Genomic DNA, 14,440 nt, shown 5'->3' with positions numbered 1-14,440 from the left:
ACTGTGTAAGATAAGATACTTGAATCATTGAGGATCCAAGTTGTGCTTTGAATTCTGTGACATTTTTATAAGGGTAAAATAAAGGGTTATCGTCTACTTTAATTACTGTTATAAATAGCGTTATAATGTGAAAGACTCATTGCTTAACTCTAAGAGTTCTGAATTTTTATTTTTTAAAAGGATATATAAACCTTTACCTATTAAAATAAATTTTAACTCAATACTTAAAAAAATGATAAGGTAAGTCAACTGACTCTTAAAAACCAGATTATATTACTGATGTCTTAAAAATATTGTTTGTGTAGTTTAAAAGAACACTTGAAATGCAAACTACATTTTTAGTGTTTCTTCAAATAAATTAATAGAAAAAGGCTGATGGGAGAAAAATCTTGAAGCACAAAATATTTTAAAGAAGACTTAGTTTAAGGAAAGCACCCACATATCCCTAATTTATGGCAAGATAGTTATAGCTAGTACTCATTATAAATCCCCAAAGTCCAACTAAGTAAATGCATTTATCTTTGATAAGAGTGAGACCTTCAAAGGGAGATATCTGAACAGTGATGGAGAAGAAGGATGGGACTTGGACTGAATCTTTTTTCAACAAGTAGTCAAAGCTAGGGAGTCTATACATACAGTAAGATTCTAGAAGAAAGAAAAGAACACAAGAATCAATTTAGTCTCTACCTTTCCTGCCACAGCCAGTCACCTCATAGAGGCTGTCTCTATCTTTTATAAACACTTCTCAATTATGACGACAAACAGAAATGAAAATGGAGTAATTGCAGTTCAGACATACAAAATGGCAGGTGGCCATTGAGGATCTGGTTTCATACATGTACCTGCATGCCCGAGAACTTGAACTTTCTTTGAACTGTACTAGACCCAAAGACACCATGAGCCATATAGAGAACAACACTTGCCAGCTGCAACCTTATTGTCTGAAGGTCTCCCCTTGTCACTGTGCAGCCATTTCGGACTCAACCAATCCTTACTTACCAAGTGCCCTTACTTCTTGCCAACTCCAATTATTATTCTTGATAAACAACTCATGTAACTAAATGTAACCTTGTAGTTTTTGCCTTTATAAGCTCCCTCCATTTTGTAGTCCAATGATTCAAGTGCTTCTTGAATCTGTGTCTCCTCAGCTACAGTCCTAACAAACCCAAGTAAACACCTTCTTATTTCAATCAGTTCTCCATTTCTGAAGTTTTGGTTAACAGCCCATTTCTCTAACCTCCAGCTTGATTGTCACTCCGCTTTAGTCCCTCTCAATCATACCTGGGTGGTGTGATAGCTTCCTAACTAGTATCCTGCCTTATTTTCCCAACTTCCACGCCATTCATCCATCTTCCACCCGGCAGGGAGAATTATTTTTAAGATGCAAGTCTGACCATTCACTTCTCTGCTTAAAACCTTTCAGTGACTTTACCTCATCACAATACATTCTGTATCAGTGACAAATTATCCTAAAATGGAGGGGAGGGTACAGCTCAGTGGAAGAGCACATGCATAGCATGCATGAGGTCTTGGGTTCAATCCCCAGTACCTCCATTAAAAATAAATAAACCTAATTACCTCCACCCCCACCAAAATTTTAAAAAACCAGGCAAGAAAAATTATCCTAAAATGTAGTGGCTTAAAACAACAGTAATCACGTATGGGTCAGGAATTTGGAAAGGGCTTGGCCAGCCAAGTCCTTGCTTGAGGTCTTTCATGAGGATGCGGTCAGATTTTGGCTGGGGTTGCTGTTACCAGAGGCAACGATCACTGGGGGCCATCTTGGAAACAGCTTAGTACACATACCTAGGATAACGTCTAATCTTAAAGTGTCCTACAAGGTCATTCACCCTTGTCATCAGGAATAAGGATTTGCCATGTCCTAGTACATCTCCAAGTTTGCTATTTCAGAAGTTAAGGGATAGTTTTTCATTCATTTACTCCTAACACCCAGTAATTAGAGGTGAGGGCTCTATTCCAATTGGCTCATTTATTTCAATTTTCTTGGGGAAACAAGGATTAGTACCACTTAAAAATAAAATATTCTTTTGTTAGCATTACTGACAAATACAACATGATATCTAAGCCATGTATGTAAAACAATATACATTAAGTATGTATATTTAGAGCAACATAAAATTAACACCTAAAGTTTAATGTATTTGATAACTTAGGTATCGTATACTTAATATTAAGCACAAAGTTCAGTTAATAAAATTATATGTACCCAATATTTCTCATCTGCTCTCTCTTCTGAAGACAAGATAAGCACAGTACTCTTCTTTATTTCTTCCTGTAGTGCCTCCCAGCCCAATTCTTAGCGTAAAGTAGATGGTCATGAAATAATCGTTGGATTGGACCGAGTAATACCAGGAGTAAATAATCCCCCAGCCCTCTCTTTGCAGTTCTTTCTCAATTTCTGCAGCACAGTTGACAGTATTGCATTCCAAGCATTTTACATGTATTATTTCATTTAATCTTTATACCAATCTTAATGACAGTGGAACTTTATTTTACCTATTTTATAAATGAGAGAACTGAGGCTTAAGAGAGGTGATTCCCTACTATTCATATCCTCTCCTCTCCAAGTTCTTTATATTCCATAGTTTCAGTCCAGAAAAAGACTCTTCAATTATCCTTATACCTAGTTATGAATATACTGATTCTATGGTTTCTATTTGAAAGATGGTTGTGCACATATTTAGCAACAACATTATAGAAATAACTTTTCCTTCAGACTATAGAGAAATGTGCTAGAGAAGACCAAAACAGAAAGTATGGTACTCCTCACTTCTAAGATACAGCCTTATTGTTCTCATTTTAAAGTTTTGAAATCAGGATACATAGCTTATGGTTGGTGTGAACATTTAATACGCTGCTTTTTTCTTCCCCCTCAAATTCTGTTGGTGCTTAGAGCACAGAAGTACATTATGTCAAAGACATGGCCCACATCTCTGCTTCCCCATGGTCTGTTAAAGAATGTGATGACTATGACAATATATATGCTTCATAAAGCTGGGCTGACATCCTGTTGTCTTCCAGAAACTTGCTGGCTTTCTGCCATACTTATACATTTACCAAATGCATCTGCAGAGTTCAGCATTTTTAATTTTGAGAGGTTAAAGCACTTTAGAAACTGGTTTCTCTTCTGTTTCTCTTCTGTAGTAAACAGGGGTATAATATTCAGTCTCTTACATGTCAAAGAAAGGACCATTGATTTTCTTGGAAAAGACCATTTTTCCCCTCATATAATAACTTAAGCATATTAATTAAGGGCTGTTGTCATTATCTTCATCATCACCATCACTATCACCATCATCATCATGTGGTGGGGGAAAAATTCAACACTGCAGTGTTCCTTCCAGAGTTAAAATTGCTAAAGTTGAAGAGCACATTTGAAAATTAATTATGAAGATGAGACTTTTGGGAATAACTTGGATGGCCTGAAGCCAGTAAAGAAAGAGCTAAACTGCTTTATAAGAAATGAATGAGAATTTGGGGGATTGAGGACCAGTAAGTTAGGGAAGCATGTGGGCTAAAGCAAGATGGAGGGGGAATGAAGGCTGAAATCTGGCCCACTTTCTGATGTCAAGCTGAGTATTGCAAGGCCTTCTGAAGAAGGGCTGCCTTTTTATAAACATGCACAAAGGTGTCATATGGGCCAGCAGTGACCCCAAGAGGGACCCAGCACAATGCCAAGAGACTACAGTGGATGGAACTGATACAGGGTGATTTCTCCATAAGAGTGGATCAGGACCCAGTTCAGAAATGTTAATATCCAGTTTAGGTCATTCTGTCCTGGACTATCATCTCCGCCATGACTCTCTCTTTGAGAATATCTGCTTGCATATAGTATGGATGAGTGATGCTTCAGGGAGAAGAGATTTTCTACCTGCCTTAAAAAGCTAAAAAACTTTTGGACAAAATATTTGAAACAACAGTTTCAAATTCAGACATTAGACAACAGGCAGCACAGGACAGTGATGAAAGGAAACAAAAGAAATGAACTCCATGTTTGCCCCAACGTATTCCAACATAAAATTCTATAATCAGCAAAAATATCTTTCAAAAATAAAGGTTAAATAAAGAATTTTTCATATATACAAAAGCTGAAATAATTTATCTGAAAACCAGGATTACCAGAATTGTTGTAAGAAGTTCTTCAGAGAGAAGAAAAATTATATCAGATGAATATCTGTACCCACACAAGGAAATTAAGAGAACTGAAAATAGTAAATATGTGGAAAAATGTAAAAATCACTCATTTTAAATTAGCAATGTTTATTATTTTTCTTGTAAACAAAACAATTATTTATTTCTACAACAAATGTAGAAATAAAATGTATAACAACAAAGGATAGGAGGGAAATTGAAGATGTATGGCTGTAAGGTCCTTACCCTAAATATGAAATGGTATAATATGGCTTCAAGTCACACTGATAAGTTAAAGGTATATACTATATGAACTCTAAAGCAGTCCTAACAAAAACCGAAAGCTAATAGCCAGTAAGTCAATAAAGGAGATAAGATGGAACCATAAAATAGTGAGTTGATCTAAAAGAAGGCAGAAAAAGAGGGAAAAGGAAAAAGATAACAGATAGGACAAATAGAAAAATAGCAAGATGGTTGATTTCTTTTTTTTTTCCTTTTTCTTTTTATTGAAGTATAATTGAAGTACGATGTGTTCGTTTCTGGTTTACAGCATAATGGTTCAGTTATATATATATTATATATTCCTTTTCATATTCTTTTTCATTATAGGCTATGTAAGGTATTGAATATAGTTCCCAGTGTTACACAGTTAGGTCTTTGTTGTTTATCTGTTTTATATATAGTAGTTAGTATCTGCAAATCCCGAACTCTCAATTTATCCCTCCACCCTCTCTCTCCCCCTGGTAACCATAAGTTTGTCTTCTATGTCTGTGAGTTTGTTTCTGTTTTGTAAATGAGTTCATCTGTGTCATTGTTTTAGATTCCACATGTAAGTGATATCATATGGTATTTTTCTTTCTCTTTCTGGCTTCTTCACTTAGAATGACAATATCCAGGTCCATCCATGAAGATGGCTGATTTAAATACAACCATATCCCATATCATAAGTCACATTGTATATAAATGGCCTAAACACCTTCATTAAAAGGAAGAGATTGGGTACAAAAGCAAGACCCTACTATATGCTGCCTACAAAAAATCCACTTCAAATATAAAGACACATATAGGTTAAAATGATGGAAAAAGATATGCCAAGCTAACACTAGTCAAAAGAAAGCTGCAGGGGTTACATCAATATCAGACAAAGTGAATTGCAAAGCAAAAAATATTAACAAGGATAAAGAGTTTCATTTCATAATGGAAAAGAGCTCAACCCCTCAAAGGACAATCTTAACTGTTTATGCATTTAGTAACAGAGTTTCAAAATACAGGAAGCAAAATACAGGATAGAATTGCAATGAGAAATAGTCAAATTCACAATTATAGTCGGAGATTTCAATGCGTGATAAAACAAGTAGATGAAAAATCAGGAAGGCTATGGAAGACTTGAACAACACTATCAACAAATGTAGTCTAATTAACACTTACAGAACACTCTACCCAGCCAAAGCACATTACACATCCTTTCTTAAGGACACACAGAACATTTATCCAAATAGACCATATTCTGGACCATAAAACAATATATTCTCAATATATTCAAATACATTCAAAAAGATTCAATAATACAAGGTATGTTCTATGACCAAATAAAATGAATTAGAAGTCAGAGTCAGAAAGCTACTTGGAAAATGCCCAAATATTTGGAAACCAAACAACACTTCTAAGTAAATCACGGATCAAAGAAGAAATCAGAAAGAAATTATAACATGTGGATTCTTAATTTACATTTCCATTGAGTGAAATAAATTTACTCCTTAAATGCTAATTTATTACACTTCCTCAAATCCCTTCTATTTTTCCTATCCAATCATCATGCAGAAGCAATCTTGACATTATTTTTTAATGTTTAATATATGTATTTTATTTCTGGAGATCTACCTTCTGTCCCTAGTGAGAACTGTTTTATAATGAGGTATCTTTGTCCATTTGAAATGGAGCAGGACCCTTTGGAGCCTTCCCAGGACAGACTCCCCCATGCCCATGTCCTCCACCTGCCTTTAGTCTGTAGAAAAATTTTAGTCAAACAATACATTTAATCAGAGAAATGAGAAAATGCAGAAATAAAGGAAAAGCAGTCAAACAGAACAAAATAATAATAGTTTAGTCATTAAGCAAAGTCAAGGACCTTTAGTTCTCACTCAAAGGCTATAGATGATATTCTGAGCCATATCCTTTGAGCTGTTTTTTGTTTGTTTGTTTTCTGTGGTTTTGTTGTTGTTGTTTGGAGGAGGAGGTAGTTAGGTTTACTTATTTATTCGTAGAGGAGGTACTGGGGATTGAACTCAGGACCTTGTGTATGCTAAGCATGCGCTCTACCACTTGAGCTACACCCTCCCGCTCTGAGCTATTTTGAAGATACTGAAACCCCCACCATATTGTTAACTACATGATGACCAGACTGTAGCCATGACACCAGTCCTGCTAACACCCTGACTTTAGCAAGTAAAACTGATTTGGGACTAATGGCCTTTGGAAATAAGAGAATAAATTGTATTAACTTTAAGTGGCCAAGTTTGTAGTAATTTATTACAGAAGTAATAGGAATCCAAGAAAATTACATAAGAGGCTTTTCAGGGGCAAACATGTGCACATCATTTTCACTCACATCCCATTGAACTTAGTCACACAGCCACTCCCATCTCTCTGGGGTCTGGGGAACGTAATCTCTCCAAATGTCAGGAATTAAAAAAAAAGAAAGAGGATTTGGTGAATATCTGGCCAGTCTCCTCCATAGCCCTTTATGGAAACTTCCAAACCATGGATCCCACCAGTCAAACTGAGCATCTGTTAATGCCTCAAGAGCACCAGGCTCCTGCCCCATTACAATGACTGTGGTCTCAGTCTTACATTGAATCCTGTGGTGGGTGATGGTGATTTCACCTGAGTTTCTGAGACCCTCCCATACCAAGTTTATACAAGATCCCCATTCAGTTAAGTACAAGAGAGCAAAAGAAATACCTTTAATGATTTAGAATGTAGTGTATGCTGCCAAGATGCCTTTAAAATGAGAATACACATGTTCTGACTTTCCTCTTTAGAAACTGCAAGGCAAAGGAAATTGTGTAAATGGGGAGGTCAGAGATGTGACTAGAAATGTGGTTGTAGAATATAAAAGAATAAATAATTCAGTACCTTTTCTAAATTAACAAACAGAAGGAAACCTCAAGAGGTCATTTGGTCCAACTCTGCTTGTAGAAGACCCAGATGGAAATCATCCCAGATGGGTCATGGGTAGGGGTTGGGAGGAGATGGAGAGTGGTAGAGACAGAACGGTATCCTCTGATCTGTTCCAAAATCTTTAAGCATGGAGGAAGTTGTATAGATCTTTTCAGTTTTGTCTGAGTCCTCATGGCTGATACTCAGTGTAGTGTCTGCTGGGTGCCTTACACATGGAAGACCTGCTGGCACCCAACTCAGCTGTCTTCTGAATCTGAGGCATCGGAAAACTCTGAACCTCAGTCATACCCCAAGGAAAACTAAACCTCAAGACTTCTCTCTGCCTGGTGGGGCTGAACTGCTGGTTAGAAGGGTGTAGCCCTCTGAGTCCTAAAACTGAGCACGAGCAAGTACATCTCCCTACCATGAACATGGGCCTCAGTGCATCTGATGCCCCATTCTCTCCAGCCCTAAAGTATGAAGAGAGGAAATAAAGACCCATGTGACTGTCCACCCCTTCCTCTTCCGTTGCTTCCCCTTCTCCCCATCAGGGCTAAAAGGGGCTTGCACTTCTGTCTCACTCTCCACTTCCAGCCCCATGGCAAGGTCTTAGGGGCAGGCAAGAGTATCTTGTTTCCACGGTCACAGAACGCTATGTTATAACTAATTCCACCAGCTGAGTATCTTGCAAATGAGAGCAAGGGACAGCTCTTTCTTGCTCTAGGGCAGTAAACCTCTCGACTCAGGACAGCAATTGAAAGCTAGGGAACACAATTTCAGGATATATTTATACTCAGTATTTTAATGTTTACAAAAATAAGTCCTGTTTCACTAAGTGACAAACCGAGTACTCAAATGCAGTTCTGTCTGACTCAAGTCTTTGCACATGAAGTCATCCTTTAACTTTTTTTTTTTTGCTCAAAGTCAGCCTTGCTTTGTAACATATCTTCTAGCTTTTAAATTCCATTTTGTTGCAATCTAGTTAAAATTATTCTTTGCGGTTCCATTAAGGAGTTATGATGGACTTATTCCTGCCTTCAAGATTTAAATCTTTTGGGGTTCTGCTGGCCTGGGTTCTGCTGGCTCTAGTCCTTTTAGTCCCACTCTCAACCTTGAACTTTTTTGCTTTGTAGATGAACCCTCCTTGAATCTCTTGAGTGTGACATCTGTTTCCTGTTAGAATCCTGACTGATAGACAGACAGGAAGTATGTGACTCCACTGCTTGAATTTACGGGGCAGATGGCTAGCTGAGTCACGCGCCCATCCCAAGTGTGGCGTTGTTGCCGCCCAGCCCAGGGGTTACTGTCATTTCCCTGACCCCTTGTGTCAGGACAGTTCACATGACTGAACTTGAGCAGAGATGTTCCTGCCACCAGGCCTGACCCACCAGAGCTTCCCACCTGATCCTGGTGCTTTCTCTGCCCTGTTCAACAGCACCTGAGCCTCCTGGGCAGACATTCCTAATCATTTTTTGCGAAGGAGGCCTGAATTCCTTCTCATAATCTTTTTTTTTAAATAAACTTTTTACTTAGGAATAATTTTAGATTTACAGTGAAGTTGTAAAGATAGTGTCTTAGTCCATTTGGGCTGCCATAACAAAATATCATAAACTGGGTGGTTTATGAACAGCAGAAATTTATTCCTCACATTTCTGGAGGCTGGGAAGTCCAAGATCAAGGCATCAGTAGACTCGGTGTCTGGTGAGGGCCCACTTCCTCACAGAGAGCATCTTCTTACTGTAACTCACATGGCAGGAGGGGTGAGGGAGCTCTCAGGGGCCTCTTTTGTCACTCATGGGATGCACTAATCACCTCCCAAAGAACCCACCTCCTAATACCATCACCTTGGGGTTAGGATTTCAACATATGAATGTGGGGGGGCATACTACATTCAGTCCATTGCAATAGTAGGATTTCCATATACTCCCCACACAGTTTTAGTTTCCTCTACCATTATCATCTTACGTTACTGTGGCATATTTGCCAAAACCAACACTGGTACAGTATTACTAAGTAAATTCCAGGCTTTATTCAGATATCCCCAGTTTTTCCATTAATGACCCTTTTCTGTCCCAGGACGGTAATCCAGGATATCACATTGTCCGTAGTTGCTGTGTCCCCTCAGTCTCCTTTGGTCTGTGGCAGTGTCTCAGTCTTTCCTTTTTTTCATGTCTTTGACAGGTCCTTTTGAGGAGTGAGTACTGGTCAGTTATTTTGTGGAATTCCAGAATAATATTTTAAATGCATGTAATGGGAATATAAAGAAAACAAGTCACATTGAAATGTAGGTATTGGAATTTTTTTAAATTGTGATATAATAGTATATGTGCTTTTTTAAATTAACACATTAAATAACTGGATCTAGTAACTACCTTAACTTTAAAACAGTGGTGAGCATAAACATTATTTTGAGATTCTGTAACAACTGTAATATAACATGAAAATATCTGTGAGTTGTCTTGGAGGCAGTCCTGGGTACCACTAATACTACTGTGATTTTTTTGCCGATAGTAAAGGCTGGAGAAAATAGAGATATAAATTTTTTCCATCCAAGTTTACAGATTCTCTGAATTCTGTGGCCTCCGTGACTGCGTCCTGAAAGGGATGGCAGAAAACCATGAGATGGGAGACCTGAGTTCCTGAATATCTGCATACAGCAGGGACTCCTCTTCCAAACTGTCCCCCATTGCCAAACACATTTTGCCTAAGTAAGAAGTCATATGAGGTTATACCATTGAGGTTTTAGGTTTGGGGTTTTTTTTTTTTTAATGTTTATTCATTTATTTTTTAATGTAGGTACTGGGGCTTGAACCCAGGACCTCTTGCATGCTAAGCATTCACCCTACCACTGGGCTATACCTAGCCCCCTGTAGGTTTTAGGTATGTCTATTAAAGCAGTTATCTCAACTAACATGGCTCTTAACCTCTAAATTTTATATACATGCATGTAATGACTAACAATACAAAAGCACATATATTTGTATTAAATGAAATTTCTTTTTCTTATGAGTAACAAAAAGCTTAAAGAAAGAGATGTTACTAGAAGAAAGCTGAGATATCTCACTGGATACAAAGAGAAGTTAAACCATCAGTCTTCTCAAAGGGCTGGGGTCAGAGCAGCTCCAGGAACCGCAGCAGCAGCATTCTGGGGTGCTTGCCTCTTATGATAACACATTAACACAACTCAGCTTCCAACTCAGTGGCTGCACGTGTCTGCTAAGATTCTTCAGCAGAGGAATCTGATTGGCGCAGGCAGTTTGAGTCCGATGTCCTTTTCTTGTCCAGTCACCCTTAACCAGGGGACCATGATTGAAACATGGCTTTGGGGTTCCACTATCTCTTGAGTCAGACAGTTGTTCTAAACAAATAATAACAATAGCATTGAAACAAATATCTGAGCTTTTGCTTAAGCCAGATACTCTTCTGTGTGCTTTATGTGGATTGTTATAAATTTCCTCAAACCCTCTGAGATAAATATATGCTATTATTCCCATTTTAACAAAGAAGAAACCAAAGAACAAAAAAGCTCAGAAAAATGTTCAAGGCTTTATGATAATTAAATGGCAAAGCTGAGATTTATACTCAGGCCATCTAATTCCAGAGCCTACATCACTGTTGCCGTATTACAGATGAGGAAACAGGCTCAGAAAGACAGCTTGGCTTGCCCACAGTTACAGGATACAGGGCCAAGATCTGAACAACAGGAGACTGTCCCCAGCGCCCACATCCTTTCCTATCTATTACAGGTAAAGGAGAGGTGGTAGTGGAGGCAACTCCTGGACCCGTCTTGAAGGATGGATAGGGTTGGGAGAGGCCAATATGAGAAGGGAAGTCAGTTCAGGCACTGAGAACAGAGACAGCCTGACACTACCTGTACATACCGGAATCTGGGTAGCTCCCCTTCCTGGGCCAGACCATACTCTGATTTTTTTCGCTACAGTGAGAGGGAAAGTTTAGCATCACAAATCAAAGGGTTTCCTAGACCTGCCGTATTATTCCCTACTGAATACAGTGTCCAAACACTGCTTCAAACCCACTGCTGAACTGACGAACTCCTTTATCTGGACACTCTTGGGCCTGGCTGGGCCTGACCAACAATACCAAAGAGAGAAACAGAAGAGGGGGCCAGGGCCTGTGGCTGAGCCTCTGTGGGGGATTTCTAGGCCCTTCGCTCTAGGAGCTGGGAGGGTTTCCTGATCCCTGAAAGTTTCCTTTCTTGGGACTCCTATGACAAAGGTTGAGGCCTGTTCATAAGATTCCTGGGGCTTAACCTCATTAGTCTTTGCTGGAACAATTACTTCAGAAAGCATATTTCCAGAAACCTGTTAATAGTCCCACAGAACTTTTTATTAAAGCTGCAGTGCCTCACTCACCGTTGCACATAAGGTTGTACAATCCAACTACCGAACTGAAATTTCATCCAGGAGAACTCATCTGGAATTGAAAAATTATAAAAGCCATATTTGTCAGTATAGTGAACCTAACTGTCAACGTTAACGTTAACTATCTGTTAGTTGATCAACAGAATAAAGTGACAGCTCTAAAAAAAATAATGTGATATGATATAGAGAAGACAAGGGATTTCTCAACTCCTGATTCAGTCTTCAAAAGATGAACACATACTATTGATGACAGTGCACTGCGAGTAGACAGAATATCAAAAAATGATTTGAAGTTGTTAAGTTTTTGTTTTTTGGATTGAGCACTTTTCCTGGAGATATCTTGAGTCATCAACATTCTTTGCAGACAAGGACTTTAAAAAATATTCCAGATTCCAAAATACAGAGAAAAGTAGAAGTGAAAAAGCTTCACACATGCATGAATGAAAAGTAGGGGAAGACCTTAGAGAAGTAGTAGAAGGTCTTATTTGGGAAACAGAATTTTCTACTGTGAAGGCAGAAATTATTAACCAGAGCAACAATAGGTTACATGCTGCATATAGTCCAATAATTGTGTAAAATCTTTTAGAATCCTTTTCTCTGTGATCTAAAAAACACAGCTTCATCATAGGTTGCACAAAAGTTGTGTTCTTGAAAATCTGAGTAAAAATGTAATTTTTTGAAATTAAATACTTTAAATATCTGAAAGTTTTCTGACTTTAAAATGAAACGATGGGGAGGATATAGCTCGGTGGTAGAGTGCATGCTTAGCATGCATAAGGTCCTGGGTTCAATCTCCAGTACCTCCATTAAAATAAGTAAATAAAAGATAAATAAATAAACCTAACCCCCCCCCCCCCGAAATAAAGTAAAATCAGAATGATCTGTGGGTAGAATTCTTCTGACAGGTAGTAGACAGCAGGATTCTTAGCCTGCCCCACTGTACCTAGAATGCAAATTAAATCATTATACCACAATTTTATTTCAAGTAATTGTTTGAAAGATTTGCACTCTTATCGCTGTTTTTCTGTAGGGCCCAAATCCTCAAGTGAAATCATGGAATATGACAAAAGACAAGAGAAAGTATATTTAAACAGGGCTTAGTTTCCCTTCTAAACATTTTATATCTGGGCTTAGGGAGTTGGGGAATCTTAAATTTGAGCTGTTACATTATATTAATTATATTATACTATGTTATATATAGTATATTTTCTGACCACTTATGAGTGTCATATTTCAGGTACTTTTTCATATTTCCTCCAGGTTTTATATCTTGTGACTCCACTGCAGCTCTGTGATGGAGAAATGAAGTCATCAAGTCATCAATATTGAAATGTAACATAGAAATAATTTAATGTAATATATGTGCTGCTATTGTTCTGGGCATGGAGCAAAATCAAACTGATCTCTGCATCCCTCCCTCTAGGAACTCATGTTAAATATGGGTAAAAGGAAGTGTGCTAAGCTTTAGTTCAACAATCTTTGGCTTCCAAACAGAATTCTCTAATTTTTGAGGGTGGTGGTGGTGGTAATTAGGTTTGTTTGTTTGTTTGTTTGTTTACAATGGAGTTACTGGGAATTGAACTCAGGACCTCATGCATGCTAAGCATGCACTCCACCACTAAGCTATACCCCTCTCCACCCAGAATTCTTCTAAATAGAATTAGAGGTACTGATATGAATCAGTTAATCTACATGTGCTATGGGGTCTGGGTTCTGTAGATTATCATGTCACTTCTTCTCTTGGTCCTCAGACACCATGGTCCAAGATCAGCTGGTTCACTATTGGTGCTGATTCCCAGGTCTGAATCCTGGGGAATTGGGAGTTGATTGTTTCTCTAAGAGTAATTTTCATCTCTGAAACGTTAGCCTTTCCACCTTCAACCTGCTGTGACATGACTTTTATTTTCTTGACCTTCTAGATATGGTGTCTGTGTTGCTTGCTTGCTTGCTTATTAATTTATTTAAATAAGATGTGGTTTGCTTTTTTTAACTCCTAAATTACAGGAAAGGATCGAGTAATGAGATTGACAAATTTATTTTGTTCATCTGATTTGGTCCATTAACTGAAGTCAATAACTTTTAATCTAGAAACTTAATGGAAAAAAATATTTGCAGTTATTTATGTAACCTTGGAAGAGGTAGAGTCTTTCTTGGTATTATTACTAAAATAGAAGCCTAATGATGGATCTAAGTACACTAAATTTAAAAACTTTTGCATGTCAACAACATTATAACCTAAAATTAAAAGGCAAAGTTAACTTAAAATATATCTTTATCATCCCAAAAAGGGCTTTTAGTCTTAATGTATAAAGAGTTTTCAAAAGCAATAGTAAAAATATAGGCTAAGAACAGAAATAGATAATTCAGAAAGGAAGAAATACAATTTTCAAATTAATGAACAAACAAAAGTTCAAAGTCACTGGTCTTTCAAGCAACACATGTTAAAACGGGGGGAGGGTATAGCTCTGTGATTGAGTGCGTGCTTAGCATGCTTGAGGCCCTGAGCTTAGCATGCAACAAGGTCCTGGGTTCAATCCCCAGTACCTCCATTAAACAAACAAACAGACAAATAAATAAATCTAAGTTACCCTCCAAAAAACAGACAAAAATAAAGTGAAATGATTTAAAAAAAGAAATACACTAAAAAAAATGAGATTTCATTTTTATCTTGTAAATAAATTGTTCAATGAATGTTTTCTTTCATGTCCGCTATGTGGCAGGCACTGTGGTAGGTACAGAATGCCCAT

General features: G+C 37.7%; 1 long non-coding RNA gene across 1 annotated transcript in view; it reads left to right on the top strand.

Annotated features, from left to right (window-relative positions):
- LOC105094172 (uncharacterized) overlaps positions 1 to 13,600 on the top strand; it is a 29,127-nt gene extending 15,527 nt beyond the window's left edge. The window contains exon 4 of the long non-coding RNA XR_010380934.1: positions 12,954 to 13,600. This is a non-coding gene — a long non-coding RNA (uncharacterized LOC105094172). The remainder of the gene's footprint in view (positions 1 to 12,953) is intronic.
- The last annotated feature ends 840 nt before the right edge of the window (positions 13,601 to 14,440 follow it).

The sequence above is a fragment of the Camelus dromedarius genome, chromosome 5 (assembly GCF_036321535.1).
Source record: "Camelus dromedarius isolate mCamDro1 chromosome 5, mCamDro1.pat, whole genome shotgun sequence".
In the NCBI taxonomy this organism is placed as follows: Eukaryota; Metazoa; Chordata; class Mammalia; order Artiodactyla; family Camelidae; genus Camelus; species Camelus dromedarius.
The sequence above is the reverse complement of the archived record's forward strand: the minus strand, read 5'-3'. Positions and strand labels throughout refer to the sequence as shown.